This window comes from Herpailurus yagouaroundi, unplaced genomic scaffold (genome assembly GCF_014898765.1).
Source record: "Herpailurus yagouaroundi ecotype Mexico unplaced genomic scaffold, PumYag 28, whole genome shotgun sequence".
Classification (NCBI taxonomy): Eukaryota; Metazoa; Chordata; class Mammalia; order Carnivora; family Felidae; genus Herpailurus; species Herpailurus yagouaroundi.
The window spans coordinates 134,514,991-134,540,840 of record NW_024412376.1 but is presented as its reverse complement, the minus strand read 5'-3'; the positions used below and the strand labels follow the sequence as shown (position 1 = coordinate 134,540,840).

General features: G+C 39.9%; 1 long non-coding RNA gene across 2 annotated transcripts in view; it reads right to left on the bottom strand.

Moving 5' to 3' along the window:
• Nucleotides 1-12,939: 12,939 nt before the first annotated feature.
• LOC121036663 (uncharacterized) overlaps nucleotides 12,940-25,850 on the bottom strand; it is a 35,314-nt gene continuing 22,403 nt past the window's right edge. The window contains exon 5 of one of the 2 annotated variants that reach the window (XR_005793426.1): nucleotides 12,940-13,249. This is a non-coding gene — a long non-coding RNA (uncharacterized LOC121036663). Of the gene's footprint in view, nucleotides 13,250-21,999; nucleotides 22,247-25,850 lie in introns of those variants that run through there. The other variant, XR_005793425.1, reaches the window with a different exon arrangement.

The window sequence follows — 25,850 nt, the reverse complement described above, 5'->3', positions numbered from 1 at the left end:
GGCGCCTGGGTGGCTCAGTTGGTTGAGTGTCTGTGGCTCAGGTCATGATCTCGCGGTCCGTGAGTTCGGGCCCCGCATCGGGCTCTGTGCTGACAGCTCAGAGCCTGGAGTCTGCTTTGGATTCTGCGTCCCCACTCTCTCTCCCAGTCCCCTGCTTGCACTCTGTCTCTCTCTCTCTCTCTCTCTCTCTCTCTCTCAAAAATAAATAAATATTTAAAAAATAAATAAAAATAAATCAACTTAAAAAAAAATAAAAAGAAAGAAGAGTTGTAGAGTGTCAGCAATAGTGGCTCTGCCTCTGTCAGTAGCAGCCAGGAGATAGGTGCAGACAGTTCTGAAGAGCGCTTCTCGCCTTAGACGTGGCCCAAGAAATGTCCCAGAAGCCCGTGCTTCTTGACATGCTGGGCTGAATTGAAAGTATTTCCAGGTATGCTCAACTGGGTCTGGGAATGACATGGGAACCTGCAGCTTTGTTTGCAATTTACGAGTAGAAATTGTTTTTCATCAAACAGAAAATATCCTTGTCTGTTTGAATTTCAAACAAAGTAATGCTATCTGGGGACTGATATAAGAAAATTCAGTCTCATTGGGGAAACTCCACACCTTTGTACAATTTAGGGAGAGTATAAAGGAATTGTTTAAATTGCTTCATTTTCTCATGGTATAGAGAAGTTTGTGTGATTTAACGACTCATTTTTTGTTCATGGTAATTTTTCTTAGAACATATTCAAACAAGATGCCATTTAATACACTTGAATATTGCCTAACTGTCTGGAATGATAAAAAGCACAGATGGGCACAAATTGAAGAGGAAAGTAAGAAAAGATTTATTCAAGGGCAGTGAATTATATTATTAGGCCGGTGACTCCTTCCCTCCCCCCAGACTAACACCAAGCCCAGCTTATCTAAGTCAGCCAAAGGAAATTCAATCTTAGCCTTTACTATATATTCAGTACATTCTGGCTGACATTGTAGACCCTGTTAGAAATCTGGTTGGCTTCCAAGCACATGCAATACTAGAATGAAGAAATAGTATAGATAGCAATCTCATTTTTCTTTCTCTCTGAAACATTGACAATGATTCTTTGTAGAATGTCTCAGGACATTCGAGGAAGTTATCCACAAACATTTTGCAGAAATCTGTCAAGAGCTGATTATTGTAATTTATATTATGTGGATATTCCATTTCCCATGCTTCATGTGTTGCAAGATGAAAACATGCACGTTAGACAATGGGGTCTATAGGCTGCCAAACATAATGAACAACCAGGAGTCAAGGTGCAGGTTTGAAGTGTGATGTTTTCAGCTCCTGAGAGGACAGAATGACGACCTTAGGTGACACCACCTTAGGCAGAACCACCAGACACACCCGGATCCCTTCGGAAACAGAGCAAACATTAACTAGCAAAATAGGAGAAACCCAGGTAGTTGCTCAGAAACCCTTACAAATGTGCCAGTTTTTGCGGGATACGCCACATTAGCCTTCCATGCTATGCCAATAGGAATGTTACAGACACTTGAAATTCATAGATAAAATTCCAAACCCTTATTTCAACAATTTAGCACTGATCTGTCACCAAAGCACCATTGTAACCAAGGCCCACACCGTAGGCAGGATTCAGTGCTCTTCCGCATCCCCATCCTGCAGATGAACTACAAAATCATGAAGTGTGTGAATAAAGATGCCAAGGCTGGGGTCTACTCCCAAACTGGACGATAACCCTTTGGGAACTGACCACTGGAGTAGAGTAAGAAGGCTTCATCACGGCATCACACAGCACAGCAGATTTGCCAAATTCTCAGAATCAACCACCCAAGGCTGTTTCAGATTTTCTTCTTTGGTAAGTCTCAAGTCCTTTTACTGTATGGGAGAGACAGATATAGCTCACTTAATTCTACTTGCTATAGAGTTTTTTGGAGTTTTTTTATATTTTATTTATTTATTTATTTATTTTGAGAGAGAGAGAGAGAGAGAGAGAGAGAGAGAGAGAGAGAGACAACACACCCAGGCAGGGGAGGGACAGAGAGAAAGGGAGACAGAGAATCCCAAGCAGGCTCCATACTGTCAGCATGGAGCACAACAGGGGGCTCGAGTCCATGAACCACAAGATCATGACCTGAGCTGAAATCAAGAGTCGGACACTTAACAGACTGAGCCACCCAGGTGTCCCAAGATTCTGTTTTTAAGTAATCTCCACAACCAATGTAGGCTCAAACCTACAACCTGGAGATCAAGAGTCACATGCTCTACCAACTAAGCCAGCCAGGTGCCCAGCTATAGAGTTTTCATTCAGGTTTTCACCTGTGCCTACCTACTCTTTCCTCCAGAAATAGTAGACCAGTCTTACCATGTCTCTTAACCTGCACAGAAGTCTCATGCTTGCAAACGACAAACGAACACCAGGTTCAAGTCTCCCTCATACTCTTCAACAGATGATGACATTTTCTTTCATAACATTGAACTGTGTACGTCAATCTTAATTAAGCTATTTGCTTGCTTGGGTTAAAAATATGTGAAGTACATTTAAAAGCATTTCTGGATGCACACGTTTAAAATAAGCATTATTTATATGCTTATACACACATACACACGTCTATACAAAACCAGAGCAAACAGTTTTTAAAAAGTAAATTTCTTTTGGGAGCCATAATTTAAACTAGTCACCACAACTGTGTGAATCCATCCTTCTTTGGCTAAGATAATTTAAATGACTAAAGGTAGTGAGTTTGTCATCCCATGAAAACACATCAATAATTGAGTATCTCTCTACAGACAATAGTGTGCTGATGGTTTCCATAGAAATGCAAAGTCCAAAAATGCATTGAAGTTCCTTTCCTCACCTCTGTTGAACTTTCCTTTCATTACTGGGTGAAGAGAGATCACTCTATCATTTTGTCAGGCATTTGAGAGATGCCGCCATTATGTTTCTGTTCATAACAATCTCTACGTGGGAAGAGTATTATATAGTCCGCGGAGTATGCACCTATTATTGTCTCCCGGTCCTCACAAGATCCTTGGGGTTGGGCAGAGCACAAATATTTATTTCTATTGACAGAAGGGAAGCTGAAGCCTGTAGAGTTTAAGTTACTTGCCTGAGGCTATGGGACGCGCCAAGTCACAACCTGGGATTCAAATCCAGACCTTCTGAGTCCTCATCCACACTCTTTTCTTTACTTTGTGCTAAAATAAATACATAAGTAAATAAATAAAAATTAAAAAAAAATACTGGTGCTTTTGAGACAGACTAAAAATCTTATTTGCTTGGTTCCTCCTTTAAAATCTAAAAACAAGAAAGAGCTCACCAGGTGAATTTGACACGTGACGCCTCTGTGTTACAACTAACGTAGGGACGCTTATCCAGAGGACTGGCAGTCTATGCATTGAACAGGCGGGATGAAGGATGTGGGGGACAATTTTATGGTGGCTGCCCTGTGCGCGTGCTTGGAGGAGCTCCAAAGCTCTGCAGTGGGGCCGCAGCCACCAAATGCCGCCCCCACCCCGCCCAATCTACCTCATGGCTCCCAGCCATCCTGTTGCCTCCCTCATCCTCGGCACAGCACAAGAGCGGGGGAGAAGGAGGTTGGCCCTGGAAAGAGTTGGTACTGGGCAAAGGGTTGGCACAGTTCCTTGCAGATACTCGAGGTGGGGACAGAAACAGAAGATGGGAGAGATCGGCCACAATTCCTGAAACTTTCCTCAAGAGAAGGTGACAGGAAGCTTTTGCATAAAGTAGCAGAACATGGGGTGCCACTCCTGGCTCCCCAAACTATAGTCAGTGAGTTAAGGAAGGAGTTGGAGAGGCCTTCAAGTCCACGCCTCCCTCATTCATTCACCTGTTCATTCCACAAATAACCATTGAACACCTACAGTGCAGAGGATATAGTAGGCAACAAATCACAGTCCCTGCCCTCACAGAGCTCACGTTTTCGTGGGGAGAGAAACAGCAACCAAATAAATAAGCAGAGCATCAGCTGGTGATACATGCTGCGGAGAACAGGAAAACCAGCTAAGAGGAAGAGGGACTCTCGTGGGGGACAGGAGATACTATCTTATGTATGTTGGTCAGGGCCTGATAATGACATTTAAACAGAGACTTGAAGAAAATGAGGGAAGAAGTCATGGGGATATCTGATGGAAAGAGAATTCCAGGCAGGGGAGACGGCGAAGGCTCTCCTACAGAGAATGGTTGGCATGTTTAAGGAACAGCTAGGATGCAAATGGGGTTGGAGTGGCATGAGGGTAGAAATTGGAGATGTGGTCAGAGAGATGGTGGGGCCCAGGCCATACGTGGTCTTGCAGGCCAGTGTTAAACTTGAGTGAGACCGGGACGCACGGGAGGGTTTTGAGCAGGGAAATGATAGGATCTGACTTTTTAAAGTATCCTTCTGGCTGTTCTGTTGGAACACATCTTGGGGCTATGCCATGGAACGTGATGAAAATCTATTTCATTCTTAAAAGACCTTGTGTATTACTCAATTGCCTTCACGTTTCCAGATTGTTTTCTATGCTTCTCTCTAGACAGGTTTTCATCATTTATTTTATTTTCAATCATCGGATTCTTTATAATAGTCTGATCTCATTATCCCTTTTCACCCCCCAACTTAGAACTTTCCGATGGCTTTCACTTGCACTCAGGGGAAAGTTCAAACTCCATCCGCTGGCACGTAAGGTCCCGTAAGATTGAGTACTCACCCACCTCTCTCCTCATGTGCTCTGCTCTGTCTTCCTCTTCCTCTGCAGTGGTCCTCTTTCAGTTCCTTCTAGTTCAAGGCCCTCCCCCAGATTCGTTCTTCTTCTTAATATGTTCTCCCTATCTCTGCGTGGTTCATCCTCATGTATCCCGTGCTCCAGAAATTTGTTGCATTAGTTCGTTCACCGATCAAATGTGGCACTAAAAAAAATGAAGTCACCTCTGAAGCCACTGTTTGGAGTTACTTCTGTTTTGGAAGTAAGCCCAGGATTCACTATTACAGAAATTTGATTCACTATTATTTTATCAAGTTTTATTTATTTAAGTAATCTCAACCCCTCCAATGTGGGGCTTGAACTCACAAGAGTTGCCTGTCCCCCCCTACCCGACTGAGCCAGCGGGGTGCCCCATTCAGTATTATTTAAGATTATATGAATATACTTGAGAGTAAATATATGGATATCAATAAATTACATGCTAACATTTTGGAATACCTTTCCTAGATGTTATCATTCTAATTCACCTTTCTACATCATTGCAGCACAGTAAATTACATGAAACATCTTGTTAAATAAAGACTTGTCATAAATTGTAGTGTGGCTCTTGATTTATTATGGATTTCCCCATCTGGGTATCTTATTAACAATCTGAGAGGCTCATCTTTCTATGTTACCAGAACTATTTTATTTTGCCTAATTCTTTGTTGATGCCTTTTTAAATTCTGCAGTTGTGCTGTTTAATATGTTACCCTACGCATACATGTGGCTTTAAATTTAAAAATTCTAAGGGGCACCTGGCTGGTAGAACATGTGACTTTTGATCTCAGGGTCATGAGTTGGAGCCCCATGCTGGGTGCAGAGATTACTTACAAATAAAATCTTGGGGCACCTGGGTGGCTCAGTCGGTTAGGCATTTGACTCTTAATTTCAGCTCAGGTCATGATCTCATGGTTCATGGAATTGAGCCCCGAGTTGGGCTCTGTGCTGGCAGTATGGAGCCTGCTTGGGATTCTCTCTCTCTCCCTCTTTCTCTGTCCTTCCCCCTCCCCTGTGCACCCATACTCTCTCTGTCTTTCTGTCTCAAAAAAAGTATGTGGTAGGGGCACCTGAGTGGCTCAGCTGGTTAAGCATCCGACTTCAGCTCAGGTCATGATCTCATGGTTCATGAGTTCAAGCCCAGTGTTGGGCTCTGTGCTAACAGCTCAGAGCCTGGAGCCTGCTTCAGATCCTGTGCTTCCCTCTCTCTCTGCCCCTACCCCACTTGTGCGTGCTCTCTCTTTCTCTCAAAAATAAATAAACATTTAAAAAAATTTTAAGTATATTTAAGAATATATCTCTATATATTCTTATTTATTCTTCATAGGATTAAATCATGAGCCAGCTCAGGGAGGCTATTTTATAATATAACTGTAATAAACCAGAAATTTGATGCCCCTTGACTCAGGTTTCCACACTCTACTCTTGGATCAACAGGCAAAATGTAAATGAGTCCCAACCCCATTAGATCATGGAGACCTCTGGTGCAAATAAAAGACGATTCATGCCAGTGTGGATCTTTTCAGAGTCTAGAGGGCTTACAAGCTCAGGTACCATGGGGCATGAACCTGAGAACTAGACAGCCAGGGGATGTTCAAAACGGGAACCAAACAATCTATGGGCATAGTGTTCTTTATGGAAAAACAGTAATTTACCCTTTATCATCTACATTATAGAACTTATAATATGTCCCCCAGAGATAGTCTGCTTTAGAGAATTACATACACAAACATGCTATAGTGAGCACACAGACACACAGAGATAGGAACAAGATGGGAGATGTTTTGCAAGTATAGAAAGCAGAAAACAAAGACCTTTAAAATGTATTTTGAATAGTACTTAATAGACCATGTAATTTAGCCTAAGGCTTGGTGGCTGAGAGTAACCAACAGTTTTAAGTGATGGAAAAACTGCAAAGTGAAAGGCAATTTCAAATAACTTAATGTAAGAAATCCTTTACACAGTCATAAAACAGTGAGCAATTTATTTTTTCAATAGGAAATCAGTTTTTCTTCACTCCCACTAATAATTAGTAAACAACTACTTAAAGAATATTGGGTTGAAGCAAAGTCACCAAATTGGTGTCTTGGCTTAGCCCTTGAGCTAAAATATGTTTATTGCCATTTTACAGACGGGAAAACTAAGGCTCAAAGAAGCGAAGTGCTGTATTTCCTGGGTAATAAGTGGTGGAACCAAAATTGAAACCTGAGTCCCATCAGCTCAAGAATTCTACACTGACTCCCTTCCACGTAGAATTGACTACGACTCATTTTTCTTTGATTTTTGTGGTTAAATTCTGAATGAAACCAGAATAATAGAACATCATTTTTAAGAACCAAAATAATTGAAGGAGCATCCAGGACATTTTCTATGCAAGATCATCTTAGTTTTTAATTCACAATATTCTCTTATCTTACCAAATTTACTTTAAAGATTATGCTTCAATCCATGGGAAATATCTGGAATTATGTTTATTTATTTAAAAGTCTAGGGGTGCATGGGTGGCTCAGTTGGTTAAGCGTCCGACTTCTGCCCCGGTCATGATCTCATGTTTCGTGAGTTGTAGCCCCGCGTCGGGCTCTGCGCTGACAGCTCGGAGTCTGCAGCCTGCTTCGGATTGTGTGTCTCCCTCTCTTTCTGCCCCTCCTCTGCTCTCTCTCTCTCTCTCTTTCTCAAAAATAAATAAACATTTTTAAAAAGTCTACATGTATTTTCACTTCATATAGTTTAATGAAGTTCTTTATCCATTAAACAACTGAAAGCAGGGGTCAGCAAACTTTTTCTGTAAAAGGCTAGTTAGTAAGTATTTTAGGCTTTGAGGGCCATATGGTCTCTGTCACAACTACTCAAGTCTGCTATTGCAGCATGAAGGCAGCTCTAGAACATACATAAACAAATTAGTCTGGCTATGTTCCAATAAAATCTTGTTTGTGGACTCTGAAATGTAAATTTTATACATAATTTTTTATGCCATGAAGTATTCTTCTTTTGGTTTTCTTCAACTACGTGTAAATATAAAAAAACTACTGTTAGCTCATGGGCTATATTAAAATGCATGTTAGGCTGGATTTGGCTTATGGTTCATGGTTTGCCAACCCTTCATCCAGAACATGCATCAACACCTGTAGAAACGAAGAAACTCGTTTAAGAATATAGAAGAACTAGGGACTATGCTATATCTTTTTTTATCTTTACTCAGCTTAATGGACTGTATCTTATCATAAGGAAATAAAAATAATGAAAGCCACTAGAGAGTAATTTAATTATATGTGAGGAAGGGGCATTTTAAGATCATTAGCCAGAGGTACTCTGAAATATTCTTAATAAAAGCAAAGTCAGGGGCGCCTGGGTGGCGCAGTCGGTTAAGCGTCCGACTTCAGCCAGGTCACGATCTCGCGCTCCGTGAGTTCGAGCCCCGCATCGGGCTCTGGGCTGATGGCTCAGAGCCTGGAGCCTGTTTCCAATTCTGTGTCTCCCTCTCTCTCTGCCCCTCCCCCGTTCATGCTCTGTCTCTCTCTGTCCCAAAAATAAAATAAATGTTGAAAAAAAAAATTTAAAAAAAAAAATAAAAGCAAAGTCAGAATGCTTGCCATTATTATTCCACATGCCTTATCTATAATGGCAAAAACACAATGCACTCCTTCCATTAGTAATGTTTCCTTCCCTGTGTCAAAAAATGGTATACTCTTATTAAATGTTGCACTAAGTATTACACTAAAGAACACAGGGGCAGGAAGAGAAATAGGCTAAAAATTTTAATTATAGTATTTGTTCTCCCAACCTGGAATTAGTGAACTTAAAGGACACATCTGGGGGCACCTGGGTGGCTTCATTGGTTAAGCATCCAACTCTTGATTTCAGCTCAGGTCATGATCTCAAGAACTGTGAGGTCCAGGCTCGTTGGCTCCTTGCTGTTTGTGAGATCCAGCTCCCACTGTCAGTGCAGACCCTGCTTGAGATTCTCTCTCTCCCTCTCTCTCTCTCTCTCCACCCCTCCGCTGCTTGTGCATGTACTCTCTTTTCTCTCTCTCAAAATAAATAAATAAACGTTAAGAAAATAAAGGAGGGGCGCCTGGGTGGCACAGTCGGTTAAGCGTCCGACTTCAGCCAGGTCATGATCTCGCGGTCCGTGGGTTCGAGCCCCACGTCGGGCTCTGGGCTGATGGCTCAGAGCCTGGAGCCTGTTTCCGATTCTGTGTCTCCCTCTCTCTCTGCCCCTCCCCCGTTCATGCTCTGTCTCTCTCTGTCCCAAAAATAAATAAACATTGAAAAAAAAAAAAAAGAAAAGAAAGGAAACATCTGCTTTAATCTTCTCCATTAATGGATAATTTATGTATAATATCTATATAATTAACATATCGTCACTTTGAAGATTTGCTTATCGGGCTCTTCTCTTACGTCATTCAATATTTATTGAGGGTTTACTATGTACCAGACACTATTCTAAGCTCTGAGTATATTGTAGTGTACACAAATTCTCTTATATCTTCTTTCAGAGGAATGTACAATATAAGGTTCTCCACATTGACAAAAGTTAGCTATAGTCCACTAGCATCATGCTTTTTATATGACAATCGACAAAATGAAAAAAAAAAAAACAACTGGTAAGTCACCTTATTAGTTCATTCTTTATTATAACGTGCTTTGAAACATAAGGAATCAGTTTCTTTGCTCATCCATAAGGAGCAACTCCTCATTGTTAGTTTTATCATGAGATTGTAATAATTTAATCACATCTTCCCGCTCCACTTCTCATTCTAGTTCTTTTGCTTTTTCCACCGCATCTGCGGTCACTTCCTCCCCTGAAGTCTTAAATCCCTCAAAGTCATCCATGAGGGTTGGAGTCAACTTCTTCCAAACTCCTGTCCATGATGGTACTTTGACTTCTCCCGTGAATCGCAAATGTTCTTTAAGGCACCTAGAATGGTGAATCCTTTCCAGAAGGTTTTGAAATTCACTTTGCCCAGATCCATCAGAGGACTCACTATCTATGGCAGCTATAGCCTTACAAAAGATATTTTGAATAACAAGACTTGAAAGCCAAAACGACTCCTTGATCCATGGGCTGCAGAATGTTTGTTGTGTTAGCAAGCATGAAAACAACATTAATCTTGTACATCTCCCTCAGAGCTCCCGGCTGACCGGGTACACTGTCAGTGAGCAGTCATATTTTGAAAGGAATCTTTTTTTCTGAGCAGTTAGCCTCAACGGTGGGCTTAAAATATTCAGTAAACCGTGCTATAAGCGGATGTTCTGTCATCTAGACTTTGTTGTTCCATTTATAGAGCACAGAGTGGATGCAGCATACTTCTTAAGGGCCCTCGGATTTTCAGAATGGTAAGTGAGCACTGGCTTCCGCTTCCAATCACCAGCTGTATTAGCCCCTAATGAGAGAGTCAGCCTGCCCTTTGAAGCTTTGAAGCCAAGCATTGACTTCTCCTCTCTAGCCATGAAAGTCCTAGATGGCATCTTCTTCCAATAGAAGGTTGTTCGGTCCACATTGAAAATCTATTGTTTGGTGCAGCCACCTTCATTCCTTACCTGAGCTAGATCCCCTGGATAACTTGCTGGAGCTTCTTCCTCAGTACCTGCTGCCTCACCTTACCCTTTTCTCTATGGCTTCTTTCTGTAAATCTCATGAACAAAACTGTGCTAGCTTCAGATTTGCTTCTGCAGCTTCCTCACCTCTCTCAGCCTTCATAGACTTAAGGAGAGTTAGAGCCTTGCTCTGGTTTAGGGGAAGGTTGTGGCTACTTTGATCTTCTATCCAGACCACTAATATTTGCTCCGTATTAGCAATGAGGCTATTTCACTTTCTTCTCATTCACGTGTTCACTGGAGTAGCAGTTATTTTCCTTCAAGAACTTTTCCTCTGCATTCACAACTTGACTAACTGTTGGCACAAGAGGTCTGGCTTTTGGCCTGTCTCAGCTTTCAACAAGCCTTCCTAAACTGAATCATATTTCTAGCTTTTGATTTAAAGTGAGAGACGTGCAACTCTTCCTTTCACTTGCACACTTAGAGGCCATTGTTGGGTTATTCATTGGCCCAATTTCAATATTGTCGTGTCTCAGGAACTAGGGAAGCCCCAGGAGAGGGCGAGAGACCAGGGAGTGGCCAGGTGGCAGACCAGTCAGAACACACACAACCTCTATGGATTAAGTTCACTGTCTTACACAGGTGCTGTTCATGGTGCCCCCAAACAATTACAATAGCAATAGCAAAGGTGGCTGATCACAGATCACCGTAATGATTACGCTAAGAGTGAAAAAGTTCAAAATGTGACGCAGAGACACAAAGTGAACAAGTGATGTTGACAAAATGGTGCCGCTAGACTTGCTCACTGCAGGGGGCCACAAACCTTCAACTTGGAAACACACACGTCTGTGAAGTACAATAAAGCAGAGGGCAATAAGATGAGGTATCTCTGTAGTAGAAATTTAAAAGACATTTTGCGACAATATGTCTGCTCAACTTTTTACTACACTCAAAGAACTTTGCATCAACTTTGTCTTTCCCCCACCTCTTTTATTTCTCCCCCCAATTTCTATGTCAAATAGGCCGAGAAAATCTGAGAATGGCAAAAGACAGGGTCGTGTACAGGAACATAACCAGGTGAAACAGAGGAAGTATCAAGGTTAAAACCTGGGGCTTCTATTTTTAGGAATCCTCCTTTACCCAGCACAAATTTAAAGAAACCATTAATTGGAAAGGTAGCTCCAGCTGTAGAGCAAACCCTGTTAGTCACACACAATATTTGTTTAAAGTGAGCGAAAAGAAGGGAACACTTTTTTTTCCTCTTCACTCTCACAATACAAACATAAAAAACTAGAAATACCAGATGGACCTGGAGGTAATTAATGCACAGTAAGCTGAACGTTTTTACCGGCAATGTCACTTTATTTGTGCAAGCAGCAGCTATAATTAAAATGTAATGATTAAAGTAGGCCACTGGGTTAGACGGTAGACTTCTCCTTGAATAAGTTATCATTTTGTCTTTCCACTTTTTTGGTTCCCATCTCCTGGTCTCGCTGACATGACGTTGTTCATAAAACTCATGCCTTTATCAGTGTGTGGTTTTTTTTAATTAAAAAAATTTTTTTTAATGTTTATTTATTTTTGAGAGAGAGAGAGAGAGAGAGAGAGAGAGAGAGAGAAGAGACAGAGCATGAGTAGGGGAGGGGCAGAGAGAGAGGGAGACAGAATCCGAAGCAGGCTCCAGGCTCTGAGCTGTCAGCACAGAGCACGATGCGGGGCTCGAACTCGAGGATTGTGAGATCACGACCTGGGCTGAAGTCAGACGCTTAACCGACTGTGCCACCCAGGCGCCCCTATCAGTATGTTTTTTCCACTTCTGATTTATGGTTTGGGTGGCCACTATTTTTATACTTTTCCCAAAACATTTAGTGGCCACTGAAGGGATAAATGCAGAGTGGCCTTTGGGGAGTCGGCGGCCCAGTCAGCATGTCCTAACTTGTCCAACAACACCAAGACTTACTCAAAAGTGAAAATCCGAAATTGAGATGATCCAGGGCTGGCCAAGGGCCACCCTTGTAGTTCGAATCTAGTTTAGGCAGACCTGGAGCTAACCAGGACCTGGCAGGCTAATGGATACTGAAACTGGCATAGTTCCAGCCAAACACAGGGAGCAAAGAGATGGGGAATGTTCAATGACCATATATGGGCAGCCCCCTCCTCAGAACACATTTCAAGTCCCACTTCACCTAAGCCTACACTTGCTGGCTTCTTAATTTTTTTTTTTTTTTTTTTGGTACCACCAATGTCTTTACTTGTTCAAGAGTGATGTCTTTTTTTGTATGTTTGTTTGTTTACTTTTTTAAAGTTTATTTATTTTGAGAGAGACAGAGTGGGGGAAGAATAGAGAGCAAGAGGGAGACAGAGAATCCCAAGCAGGCTCCATGCTGCCAGTGCAGAGCCCAATGCGGGGCTCAGACCCACGAAACCGTGAGATGATGACCTGAGCTGAAAGCAAGAGTTGGACGCTTAACCGACTGAGCCACTTAATGACTACATACATTTGAAGTAGCTTAAACAATATTTGCAAGATGTGCAGCTGTCATAGTGGGCTATGAAAAACTCTGTGATTTCTTTTAATGAAAAGGTCACAGGTACTAATACTAGCATGATGTACTGCCCACATTCATTATTGAAGGAAATGCTGCCTTTTGTGTAGAGGTTAGTGAAAACAAAACTTTAATTTTTTCATCCAGAATCACGTTGAACGCGACCAATGGACCTCAGGCTAACAATCCCTGAAAAGTTTGAAAACAAACAAAAATCCAACTAACAGAGTTGAAAACCCAGCTACTGCCTAATAAAACAATTTCCAGGTGACGGGGATGCTCCTTCTCCTCCAGCCATTTTATTTGCAAATCTCAGTCCTCGTTGCCGGGTGAAATATTATTCTTGTGCATTTTGTCTTCCAGTGATCCATTGCTGTGGGTTCCAGGTGTGTGTTGGTGTTTCTGAGCATTAGAAGGCACACTCAGAGTAGATCCCTTTCTGAAAGAGACATGTCACACAAAGACAATTATTCAGATAACTTACTTCAAAGTCTCCAGAAAATTTTAGGAAAAATAGGATGCTTCTCTTACAGATTAACCCCTTCAATTATCCTGCTTTCGGCTCCTTTAATTGAGGGGAAAACATCTCGGTTAAAAGCTCTTTGTACCCCAGTCAAATACTCTTTTGATGAACCTATAATTAGAGGTCAACAGACGAGGTTCTAGAAAAGCCTAGCTTTGAGGTGATTAAGATTAGGCAAGAAGGAAAAGTCCTGAGGATTACGATCTGGAGTCATCTTCAATATTCGTTTAAAAACAATTTTTAAATGCTTATTTATTTTTGAGAGAGAGATAGAGAGGGTGTGGGAGAGGGGCAGAGAGAGGGGGAGACAGAGAATCCCAAGCAGGTTCTGCACTGTCAGTGCAGAGCTCGATGTGGGGCTAGAACTCATGAACTGTGAGATCATGACCTGAGCCAAAGTCAAGAGTCTGATGCTTAACTGACTGAGCCACCCATGCACCCTGTTGTTCGTTTTTAAAAATTTATCCTATTAGGAGAAATGAAACAAAGTGTGGTCAAGAAAACTGTTATTATTGCCAGAAATAATAGCAGCATTAAGAACAACAACATCAATTAAGTCACTACCTTCATACAATGCAATTACCACCACAAATGTTAGTGAGAGGGACTTTTAAGTCTTAAACTTAGGCAGTCATTTCTTCTTTTTTTTTTTTTTTTTTTCATCAAAGTAAGTTCAAAAATCTCAATTAATGGATAAGGAAACATAATTTCATACATATTCCTGGTTTAAAAAGAGACACTACAATATACTAGTCAAAAGAAATAGTGATGTAAAAGCATAATGTCTAAATACTTTTATAAATGATCGATACCGTTAGTGCTGCTAGCTGAATGACCTTTATATTTATATGAGTACATAATGCTGCAAAGAATGTGTAAATGATTTTAATAGTTTTCAAGGACACACTGCTTAGGTAGACAAGGAGAGTATTGTGCTTTATTCTAAAGCAAAGCACAAATCCGGAAAGTTAGCTCGTACCCAAAAAAATGCTTTCACGATAATTATCACACGTGCAAAGAAAGCTTTATTTTTTTAAGGTACTGATGTAAACTGGGGCCTTGTTCTTTGAAAATAATATTTTGCCTAACTTGAAAAGTTGAAGAAACTATTAAAAGTTGTACTTGATACAAACCTTGACATTTAGACTGGGGCAATCTGAATTCTAGGTATAACTGTCCAGAATCATAAGCAAACAAGTTACCAGATAGCCACAAGGTTCCTGACAAACCAAACCATTGAGAAACTGCTTATTTCATAAGTAATATTCTAGTTAAGTGTAAAACTGTTGATTTCATTTAAATTTGCAGCAAAATATAAACTTTAAAAATTGTATTTTGCCTTTTAGTATTACTCTGTGTACTTGCTTGCCTTCCATTAATTGGAAAACCAATGAATTTCCCTGAAAAAAGTAACAGAACTAAAATTTGGTCTGAAAGCCACAACTCATAAATAAAAATTATATTAGTTCAATAGATGCAACACAATTCTATTAAAAATCCCATCTGGTTTCTTGGTGGAAATTGATGTTTATCCTAAAATTCACATGTAAACTCAGGGTACCAACAACAGCTAAAACAATCTTGAAAGAACAATAAATCAAATTGGAGGACTCACATTTCTCAATTTCAAAACTGACTACCAAGCAACAGTATTGAAGATAGTGTGGTACTGGCATAAGATATATGTGTAGATCATTGGCATAGAATGAAAGAATCCAGAAATAAACTCCCATTTCTATGTTCAATTGCGTTTTGATAAGGTTATCTAGACCAGAAAGGACAGTGTTTTTATTTTTTTTTTCCAGATTCATAATATATTGTACAAATTGAGTATCGCATTATGAGTTGTCATTAGCTTCTCCAGGCATGGGAATTTAACAGGTGAGGCACAGTTTAAGCTCCATTTCTGTTGCTTTCACAGCTGGTGTTTTTTCGACCTTAACTTGAAGTATAAGAGTTGAAATATTTTTTGATACCAGTGAGATGGAGTTGGGCATCAGTTTCTGGACCTGCCATGATTTCAAACTTGCAAAAGGCAACAATTCCACTGGTTGTGTAGAAAGGACAGTGTTTTTAAACAAATAGTACTGGGACAACTGGGTGTCCACATTCAAAAGAATGAAACTGGACTCCTACCTCAAAACATATGTAATAATCAACACAAATGGATCAAAGTCCTAAACGTAAGAGCGTAAACTACAAAACTCATAGAAGAAAAAAGAGTAGTAAATATGTGTGACCTTGGGTTAGGTAAATTTCTTAGGTATGACACCAAAAGCACAAGCAACAAAAGAAAAAAGAGATAGACTTCATCAAAAATCTAAATATACATCGTCAAAAGCAAAACACTTAGTGATGCAAAGGACACTACCAAGGGAGTGAAAACACAACACATAGAACAGAAGAAAATATTTTCAAATCATTTATCTGATAAGGGACTTGTATCTGGAATATATAAAGAACTCAATAACAAGAAAAAAATTTTTAATGGGTACAGGATCTGGACATTCTCCAAATGGATGTTTTTCCAAAGAAGATACACAGATGGCTAATGGCCACATGAAAAGGTGCTCAACATCACTAATCATCAGGGAAATGCAAATTAAAATCACAGTGAGATACCACTTTACACCCACTAGAATGGCTAGACTAAAAATAAACAAAAACAAACAAACCCAGAAAATAAGAAGTGTTGATGAGGATGTAGAGAAATTGGAACCATACACTGCTGGTGGGAATGTAGGATTGGTGCAGCCACCGTGGAAAACAGTCTGGCAGCTCCTGAAAAAGTTAAACGTATAGTTACCATTGGAACCTTCAATTCACTCACTTTTAGGTATACACTCCAGAGAAATGAAAATGTATGTCCACACAAAAACATATATGAATGTTCATGGCAGCATTTTTCATAATAACTTAAAAACAGAAACACCCCAACTATCCACAGACTGATGAACGGACAAAGTGTGATTTATCCATACAATGCAATATTATTTGTCCAGAAAAAGGAATAAAATACTGATGATATATGCTACAGCATGGATGAACCCTGAAGACATCATGCTAGGTGAAAGAAGATAGTCACAAGAGATCACATATCATGGGATTTCATTTATGCGAAATGTCCATAATAGGCAAATCTAAGAGACATAAAGTAGATTTGTGGTTGCTTAAAGCTAGAGGAGATGGAAAGACTGTGGGGGTAATAGGTAAAAAAAAAAGTGTTTTTTAGAGGGAAGTGATGAAAATATTCCAAAGTTGATTATGGTAAAGATTGCACAACTTTGTGAATAAACTAAAAGCCGTGAATTGTATCCTTTAAGTGGGTAAATTGTATGGTAGGTGAATTATATGCCAATAAAACCAATACAAAAAAACATTATTCAAATGACCCATTATCTTGATAGCAGACAGATTGTTAAGTTCCTATGAAAAAGATGCAAGGTGCATTCATCCATTTATTCATTCATCCACAGGCATGGAATAGGAAATAGGAGGATGAGCAGGTTGTGGCTAAAATCACTCTGGGACATGTTGAGTTTGAAAAGCCAGTGGAATACAATCCAGCAAGAGAAGCCCAGCAGGAAATCAGAGATATAAATCATTATGTCAGGGGAGAAAGTTATGTTGAAGTTATAGATTGGGGGTCATTTGCATATGCTTATAATAGTTAAAATTATGAATATGTAGAAAATGTGTGAGGCAGGAATTTTTTTGGGAATTGTAAAATACATGGAACATAAAATTTACCGTCTTAACTATTTTTAAATGTACAGTTCAGTGGTGTTAAGTAAATCCACACTGTTGTGCAACCAATCTCCAGATCTTTATCATCTTGTGACACTGAATCTCTATACCCATTAAACCACTACTCCCTATTTCCCCTTCGCCTCAGTTCTTGGAAACCACCATTCTACTTTCTGTTTCTATGAATCTGACTAATGTAGATACGCATATGAGCATTTGTCTTTTTATTACCTGTCTATCTATCATCTACTACCTATTTGCTTATTTTTATATTTAATTTTAAGTAGGCTTCACACCCAGTGCAGAGCCCAACGCGGGGCTTGAACTCATGACCCTGAGACCAAGACCTGAGCTGAGATCAAGAGTCAGATGCTCAACTGACTAAGCAACCCAGGCGCCCCATCATATGAGCATTTGTCTTTTTGTGACTGATAACATTTCACCTGGCAGACTGTCTTCAGGGCTTATCCATACTGCAGCATGTCTCAGAGTTTCCTGCCTTAAGCTAAATGATATTGCATTGTATACATACACCACATTTTATTTATTCATTCATCCATTGAGGGACTCTTGGGCTGCTTCCCCTCTTGGCTATCGTGAATAACAAATATCCCTTTTCAATCCTTTTGGTATATATCCTGAAGTGGAATTGCTGGATCATATGGTCATTCCATTTTTAATTTTTTTTTATTTTTAACGTAGTTTTTTTTTAGTTTAATTTTTTTTTTTTTAATTTGCATCCAAGTTAGTTAGCATATAGTGCAACAATGATTTCAGGAGTAGACTCTTCCCCATTTGGCCCATCCCCCCTCCCTACAACCCCTCCCGTAACCCTCAGTTTGTTCTCTGTATTTGTGAGTCTCTTCTGTTTTGTCCCCCTCCCTGTTTTTATATTATTTTTGTTTCCCTTCCCTTATGTTCATTTGTTTTGTCTCTTAAAGTCCTCATATGAGTGAAGTCATATGATTTTTGTCTTTCTCTGACTAATTTCACTTAGCATCATACCCTCCACTTCCATCATGTAGTTGCAAATGGCAAGATTTCATTCTTTTTGATTGCCGAGTAATACTCCATTGTATATACAAACCACATCTTCTTTATCCATTCACCCAGCGATGGACATTTGGGCTCTTTCCATACTTGGGCTATTGTGGATAGTGTTGCTATAAACATGGGGTGCATGTGTCCCTTCGAAACAGCACACCTCTATCCCTTGGATAAATGCCTAGTAGTGCAATTTCTGGGTCGTAGGGTAGTTCTATTTTTAGTTTTTTGAGGAACCTCCATACTGTTTTCCAGAGTGGCTGCACCAGCTTGCAGTCCCATAAAATAAAATAAAAAAATTTAAATGCAAATTAAAACCATAATGAAATATCACCTCACATTTATTAGGGTGGTTACTATAAAAAAAAAAAACAAGCATAAAATAACAAGTGTGGGCAAGGATATGGCAAAGTTAGAACCTTGTGCTCTGTTGGTAGAAATGTAAAATGGTATAGCTGCCATGGAAAGCAGCATGCCAGTTTCTTTAAAGGACCCGAAGTGGGCTCTGTGCCGACAGGGTGACAAACCTGATGCGGGGCTTGAACTCACAAACTGCAAGATCACGACATGAGTCAAAGTTGGATGTTCAATCACCTGAGCCATCCAAGCACCCATTGTTGAGGGATTCTTAATTTAGGGTACGTGGACCACACCTAGTGTGAATGGGTGGGCTTTCAACAGTCATGAAGGCCCTCATACTGAAATTCTATGTGTGGGTGGGTTGTTTTTCCTCAGAGATTCTCTAGCTCTGACCACATTTGTTTCCCACAGAGAAAGTAGCCTCTTTTCTGCCGGATTGTGTAAATAATGCATCTAGGGGAAAAAACCCTAAAGAATAAAAGAATGATTCCAAGTCTTTTGTTTGCTTATCGGTTTATTTATATCTTCTGTCATGCAAAGACCGTCACTGTTACACAGTCAACTGTATCTATCTTTCCTTTTAGAGTTTCAGAGTTTTTCAGCCTTGGTTAGAAAAGGATATCCCCTCAGCCTTTAGACAGAGCATATAGGAACCTAGATTTCTTTGTGTGATATCTTTATTCAGTTACATTTTTACATTTAAGTTTTTAATCTTTCTTGAATTTATTTTATATTAGTGTAAAATGGGGGGGGGCCTTTAAATTTCCTTTCCTGGGTAAATGACAGCTATTTTAATCTCTCTGTCTGCCAAAAATTATAAGGTGATGTAAATAATATTGGTGCTGGTAGCTATCCTATTTTTTAGGGAAATGATTTTTTTTGATTTGCCACTGCAGATTTGCTTGCTCAGTTTTGCTAATCTTAAGGATATTTAAATAGTTTCCTTCTATTCTTATTTTTCTAAGAGATTTTAGCAGGGATGGCTGCTGAATTCCATCAAATAAGTTTTTAGCATTTATTGAAATGCCTATATTTTTCTCTTTTATTGATGCATTTGATTATGTAACAGATTATATAATAATGAACCATTCTTGTATTTCTGAAATAAATCCTGTTTGGTCATAATATATTATCCTTTTGTTACATGGATTTTGTTTGCTAATATTTTATTTTGAATTTTTGCGCTTTTATTCATAAGTGAGATTGTTCTATACTTTCCTTTATGTTGTTATATTTTCCAGGTTTTGGTATTAAAGTTTGCTGTTTTATACAATGAATTAGAAGAATATCATCTGGCCTGGTAAATAACCTTGTAATTATCTCTTCTTTGAAAGTCAGGTAAACTTAACTGGGAAGCTATCCGTATAGTTTTGGTGGGTTTGGTTTTGTTTTTGACAGAAGATGTTTTTCATCACCTGTTCAATTTCTTTTCTAGTGATTGATCTGTTCACATTTTCTATTTCTTTTGGGGGTCAATTTTACTTGCTTTTTTTTTTAATGAGGAAATTAGTCATTTCCTCTAAATTTTCAAATTGCTGACATAGAATTGCAAGAAGTAATTTTCACCTATCCCTTTAGTCTCTCCTATATGTGGGGATATGACTTACTTCTCACTCCTCATTTTGCCTCTTCTGCTTCTTGCAGTATGTGTGAGGAGGGTGAGGTTTTGATTTCACTGGTCTTTTCAAAGAACTAGATTTTAGATTTAAAAGACTTAGTTCCTTTAATGTAATTTTTTAATAATGGTTAAGTCTGATAAACTTTTGTTATTTTCATTTTTATATATAAATTTTAAATTTTGTAAATTTGTTTACATAATTTTATATCCTTACATGATGTTCTTCACCTTGTTTGGTGCTTTCAACTTAATTTCATTTGTCTAGTATTTTTTTTTTAATGTTTATTTATTTTTGAGACAGAGAGAGACAGAGTGCAAGTGGGGGAGGGGCAGAGAGAGAGGGAGACACAGAATCCGAAACAGGCTCCAGGCTCCGAGCTGTCAGCACAGAGCCCGACGCGGGGCACGAACCGTGAGATCATGACCTGAGCCAAAGTCGGACGCTCAACCGACTGAGCCACCCAGGCGCCCCTCATTTGTCTAGTATTAATATCACCAACTCTACTTTATCTTTGTATATCCCTTCTTTTTTTTTTTTAATGTTTATTTATTTCTGAGACAGAGAGAGAGCATGAGTGGGGGAGGGGCAGAGAGAGAGGGGGACACAGAATCTGAAGCAGGCTCCAGGCTCTGTGCTGTCAGCACAGAGCCCAATGCGGGGCTCAAACTCACAGACCACGAGATCATGACCTGAGCCAAAGCCAGATGCTCAACCAACTGAGCCACCCAGGCTTCTGTATATCCCTTCTTTGATACTCTGTGTAGGCATGTTCCTAGTAATTATCATACAGCTGACTTTTGCTTTTTTAACCAAATCTGGCAGTTTCTCATTTAAAATTTTTGTTTAATGTTTATTTTTGAAAGAGAGAAAGAGAGAAACAGAGAGACAGAGCATGAGTGGGGGGAGGGGCAGAGAGAGAGGGAGACACAGAATCCAAAGCAGGCTCCAGAATCTGAGCTGTCAGCACAGAGCCGGACATGGGACTTGAACCCAGGAACCGTGAGATCATGACCTGAGCTGAGATCAAGAGTCAGTCGCTTAACCACTTAACCGACTGAATCCCCCAAGTGCCCCAGTTTCTGCTTTTTAACGGATACATTCAGGTCATCACATCCAATGTTCTTATCTTATTCTTTATTCATTAATTTAATTTAGATTTTGATTCCCTCTGTTTCTTTTTCTCTATTTTTGCTCATTTCAACAACTTAATATACATTTTCTTTTCTCCTTTGTTAATTTGGAGTCTCTTCTGTATTTTTTTCCTATTCCATTAATGGTTACTTCCCTTTTCCTCCCCTCTGTATCAGAATATGTCTTTAGTATTATTTGTAAATAAGCCACCCCCCGAGATGCAGTATATTCCCCACCATGATGTTCTAATCTAGCCTTCCCTCCCCCACCCCACCCCACCTCCCCTAGCTAAGATCTTTAGAATATTCTTAGTCACTTTCTTCCACTGTTCTCCCCGTCCCTCTGAGTATCTGGTATTCCTCCTCCTCCTTCACAGGCTTCACCAGCTAGAAGACCTTTTGCCTTCTGGCCTCATTTTTAAAAAATCTTCTATATAAAGCAACTAATGAGGTCATCCTTACCTATTTCATGGAATGGTTGGAGGCTAAACTGGGAAATCTGTGAAAGCACTTTGTAGACTGTGAAATGGTATACAAACACCAGGGAGAGAGGATTTGTAAAGAGGAACTGGCCTGTCTTGATCTCAATGGACAACTGTAGACAAGGTGGGATTATAGTCTTCATGCTTCTGTGGCTTCCGTGCCATGAAGAAACGGTGCTCCAGCTCTCTTTTATTTTTAAATTTTTTTTTTCAACGTTTATTTTTATTTTTGGGAGCCAGCTCTCTTATTGGGCACAAATTCCCCACTACTGGAGATTGACTTCTCTCAGCTAAGGCATTTTATTAAAGGGCACATGCATTTAATGGATGCGTCTTAAAGGATGATATCCTAAGCTATCAGAATCTATTAACATCTGAGAAAGCAGACTACTTTGCAGGAAAGGAACTCTGAGCAGAAGGGTTCTAATAGGATGGGCCAGTTTTGAAGCCTGGAAACTGCCTGCAAATGGCTCCAAAGAAGGTATCTGCAAGGAGGAACTCCAGACAGAAGACTCAGGGATCAGGCAGTACCTAAAAGAAGAGAAGGTAGGAGATGAAGTGGCACATTTTGACTTTTTGGCAGGGTTGTCTCCTACCTGCACTGGCTGAGAAGTTTGTGGTGTTACATCGACTCATGCCTGGACAGACACTCTATCAGCACTGACATACAGGAATATGAGAGCCACGTGTATAATAGTAAAACGTTCTAGTAGCCACACTTTTAAAAGTAAACACAAATGTGATATTAATCTTAATAATGTATTTTATTTAACCTAATGTATTTATAGTATTTTTATTTCCACATGCCATCAATATGAAATTATTACTGAGATATTTTACATCCTGTTTTCCTACTAGGTCTTCCAAATCCAATGTGTATTTTATACTTTATACGTATCTTAATTTGGACTGGCCACAGTTCAAGTGCTCAATAGCCGCACGTGGCCGGTAGCTGTCTGATTGGACAGGAATGCTCTGTGGTGACGTTGGTAGATTCAGCACAGTCCCGGCCTTGGTGGAAGTCACCAGCCAGTCAGATATAGCATTCTTTTTTAATGACTCCTGGTGTGGTCTCCCAGTTCTTATTACCAGAGCCTGACAGATGAGTCCTCAATTAGGGCTGGCATCCTAACAGATGGTAAACCCCAGGAGAAGGTCAGTTTTATGAGGGTAGGGCTTTGTTCTATTTTACTCACTGCTATATCCCAACACCTCCAGTAGTACCTGGAACATAATTGGCATTCAATATACATTTATTCAATGGATTATATTAGTTTGTCTTCCTAGCTGTAAAGCTAGCATATACATCTCATTTCTAAAATTGTTTTTTAATGTTTATGTATTTTTGAGAGAGAGAGACAGAGTGTGAGCAGGGGAGGGGCAGAAAAGGAGGCACCCAGAATCTAAAGCAGGTTCCAGGCTCTGAGCTGTTGGCACTGTGCCCAATGTGGGGCTCGAACTTACGAGCCATGAGATCACAACCTGAGCTGAAGCCGAACGCTTAACCAACTAAGTCACCCAGGTGTCCCAACACAGCTCATTTCTAATAATTATGTGTGTGAATAACTTTATTTGTTTTTAAGAAACTTATCAAACTGTATACTTTATTATTTTATTTATTTATTTTTTAAAGTAAGTTCTACCCCCAATGTGGGGCTCGAACTCATGACCCCTAAGATCAAGAGTCACATGCTCTACTGACTGAACCAGCCAGGAGCCTCTGTCTGAGAATAATTTTAAATTAAGCCCAAACATTTTATTTTTTTTTTTTTATTTACTTTTTTTTTTTTTAATTTTTTTTTTCAACGTTTATTTATTTTTGGGACAGAGAGAGACAGAGCATGAATGGGCGATAGGCAGAGAGAGAGGGAGACACAGAATGGTCTCTTAAGGTTGTTTGTAATGATCAGAGCAGAGAGACAGGGTTGGGGGAGGAACACAAGGGGGGAGAGTGGGTGAGGAGGAAGAAGTCGGACGCTTAACCGACTGCGCCACCCAGGCGCCCCCATTTATTTATTTTTAAAGGAAGGGGAGAGAGACAGACAGAGGGAGGGAGGGAGGGAGGGGCAGAGAGAGAGGGAGACACAGAATCGGAAACAGGCTCCAGGCTCCGAGCCATCAGCCCAGAGCCCGACGCGGGGCTCGAACTCACGGACTGCAAGATCGTGACCTGGCTGAAGTCGGATGCTTAACCGACTGCGCCACCCAGGCGCCCCAAGCCCAAACATTTTAGAGAGAACATTTTTACAACTTATGAACTAAAAGAAAATCCTAAATCAGTTTTAAAATTAAAAGGAGCCAATCACTCCATTTGTCATACTCTTAGTGTTACTACTGAATATGCATTTTAACCTTTAAAGATTTTCTAGTGGGCATTACACTATAACAAAAAGAGGAAATCAACCCATGATCGTATTTATTATAATGCCTATAACCCCATTTTTTGCTAAATATGTTATTATAGTATTATATAATAAATCTAAGTATTTTGCAAAGTTGTATAATTGCTGCCTGTTCCATAATTCCCTGAAGAAGGACAGATCTGATGAGTGGGTGTATTCATAACAATTGGTCACAACATTTCAGAGTGAAGTCATTGCCTTTTGGAGTTGTTTTTTTTTTTTTAAGGCCCTAATAGAACTTTAATAATTAAGATCATTTTCATAATTATTATAATAACTATTCTTTGTTGAATGCTTATTATATTATAAGAATGATGTGAAGGGTTTCATGTACATTATTTCACTAAAACCTTAAAATAATGCTAATAGTCACTTGCTTAAAGTGATCCAGCTAATACATGATATAGTCAGGATAAAACCCTGGTCTGCCTGGCTCCTGAGTCTGGAATCTTGTCCATTCCGTTAGTCCACCCTCCCCAGTTTTGTAGCGAGAATACTTAATCCCTGACAAAATTCTGTGATTTATCCCAGATTATATGGCTCAAAAGTGGCAAAGTCAGAATTAAAATCCACATCTCCTGTTCTCAGGGCCAGATCCTCTCCTCTATACAACACAGTCTGTCCATAAGCAAAGCTTGAGGCATGTAATTTATTCAAAACATATCTTTTAAATCATTGAAATAAAAATTTGATCTTCACTTGGAGAAAAACAGTGATTACTGATTTTTAATCTATTTTGCCATTAACAGCAAAGTAGTATGTTTAACAGCTAGGGTGGGGATTGGGAAAGCAGGATCAGGGCACTAAGTAGGGCACATAATCTTTGATTTTGGTCCCAAACTAAACGAATAAAATGAACCATTATCTGTGAAAGTGGTCAGTGATTAAATGTTACTAGCAGATGAACTCCACAGAAGGCCACAGAAAACCTTGGTGGAAGCTAAGAAGCATGAAATATGATTGAAAAGGGAGAAAGCTCTCCTGGGTTCACAGACTGGAAACAATCTCTCCAGATTCCTCTCGAGGGCTCTTCCCACACCTTCTACCTACATCTTTGAATCTCTACCACCTGGATGGCTAGGGGCCAGTTAGGGGCCAGCTGGGGGAATGTCCCAGCCCTGGGTGTTTTCAGGGCTGACCCGAGAACGGTCAGCTCTGGAAAGCAGCAGGTGCCTTGTCAATCTCTATAAACCCCAGGAGAACTTAGAACAATGGCCTTCTCAGTCCTGGCAGTCCTGGCGGCTCTCCTCAAGGCCACCTCCCTTCCATTTAAGTCTCTTTTTATTGAAGCCAGTTGAATGCTGTCTTATCCGCATTAAGGGGGCTAGGGCTGCTCCCGGCTACAATTAGATTTTTATGCCACCTGGGCATAGAAGCTCACTTCATTTCCAATGTCCCACCATTCCGGTAGAGTTTTTACTTTGAAGTTCACAATTAATTTGGGGCCAGCAAACTATTAGATGAAAGGGAAACTACACTGGTACATAACAGTAAAATACTAGCTGGGTTACAAGGCCAGTGCAAGAGACACGGGGACTAATCAGCTGTGGGAGGTATGTCCCCAAGCGTCTCAGCTCAAACAACTGAAATTGTTCCTATAACTCCCCTTGCTGGCCAAAACGAAGAGTGACACAAGAAAAAAAAAAAAAATCTGCACACTTCCTGCTCTCCCTGATACCTCCTCTCTCTCTCACTGCATATCTGAATACCTCAAGGTTAGAAAAAAAAAAAAA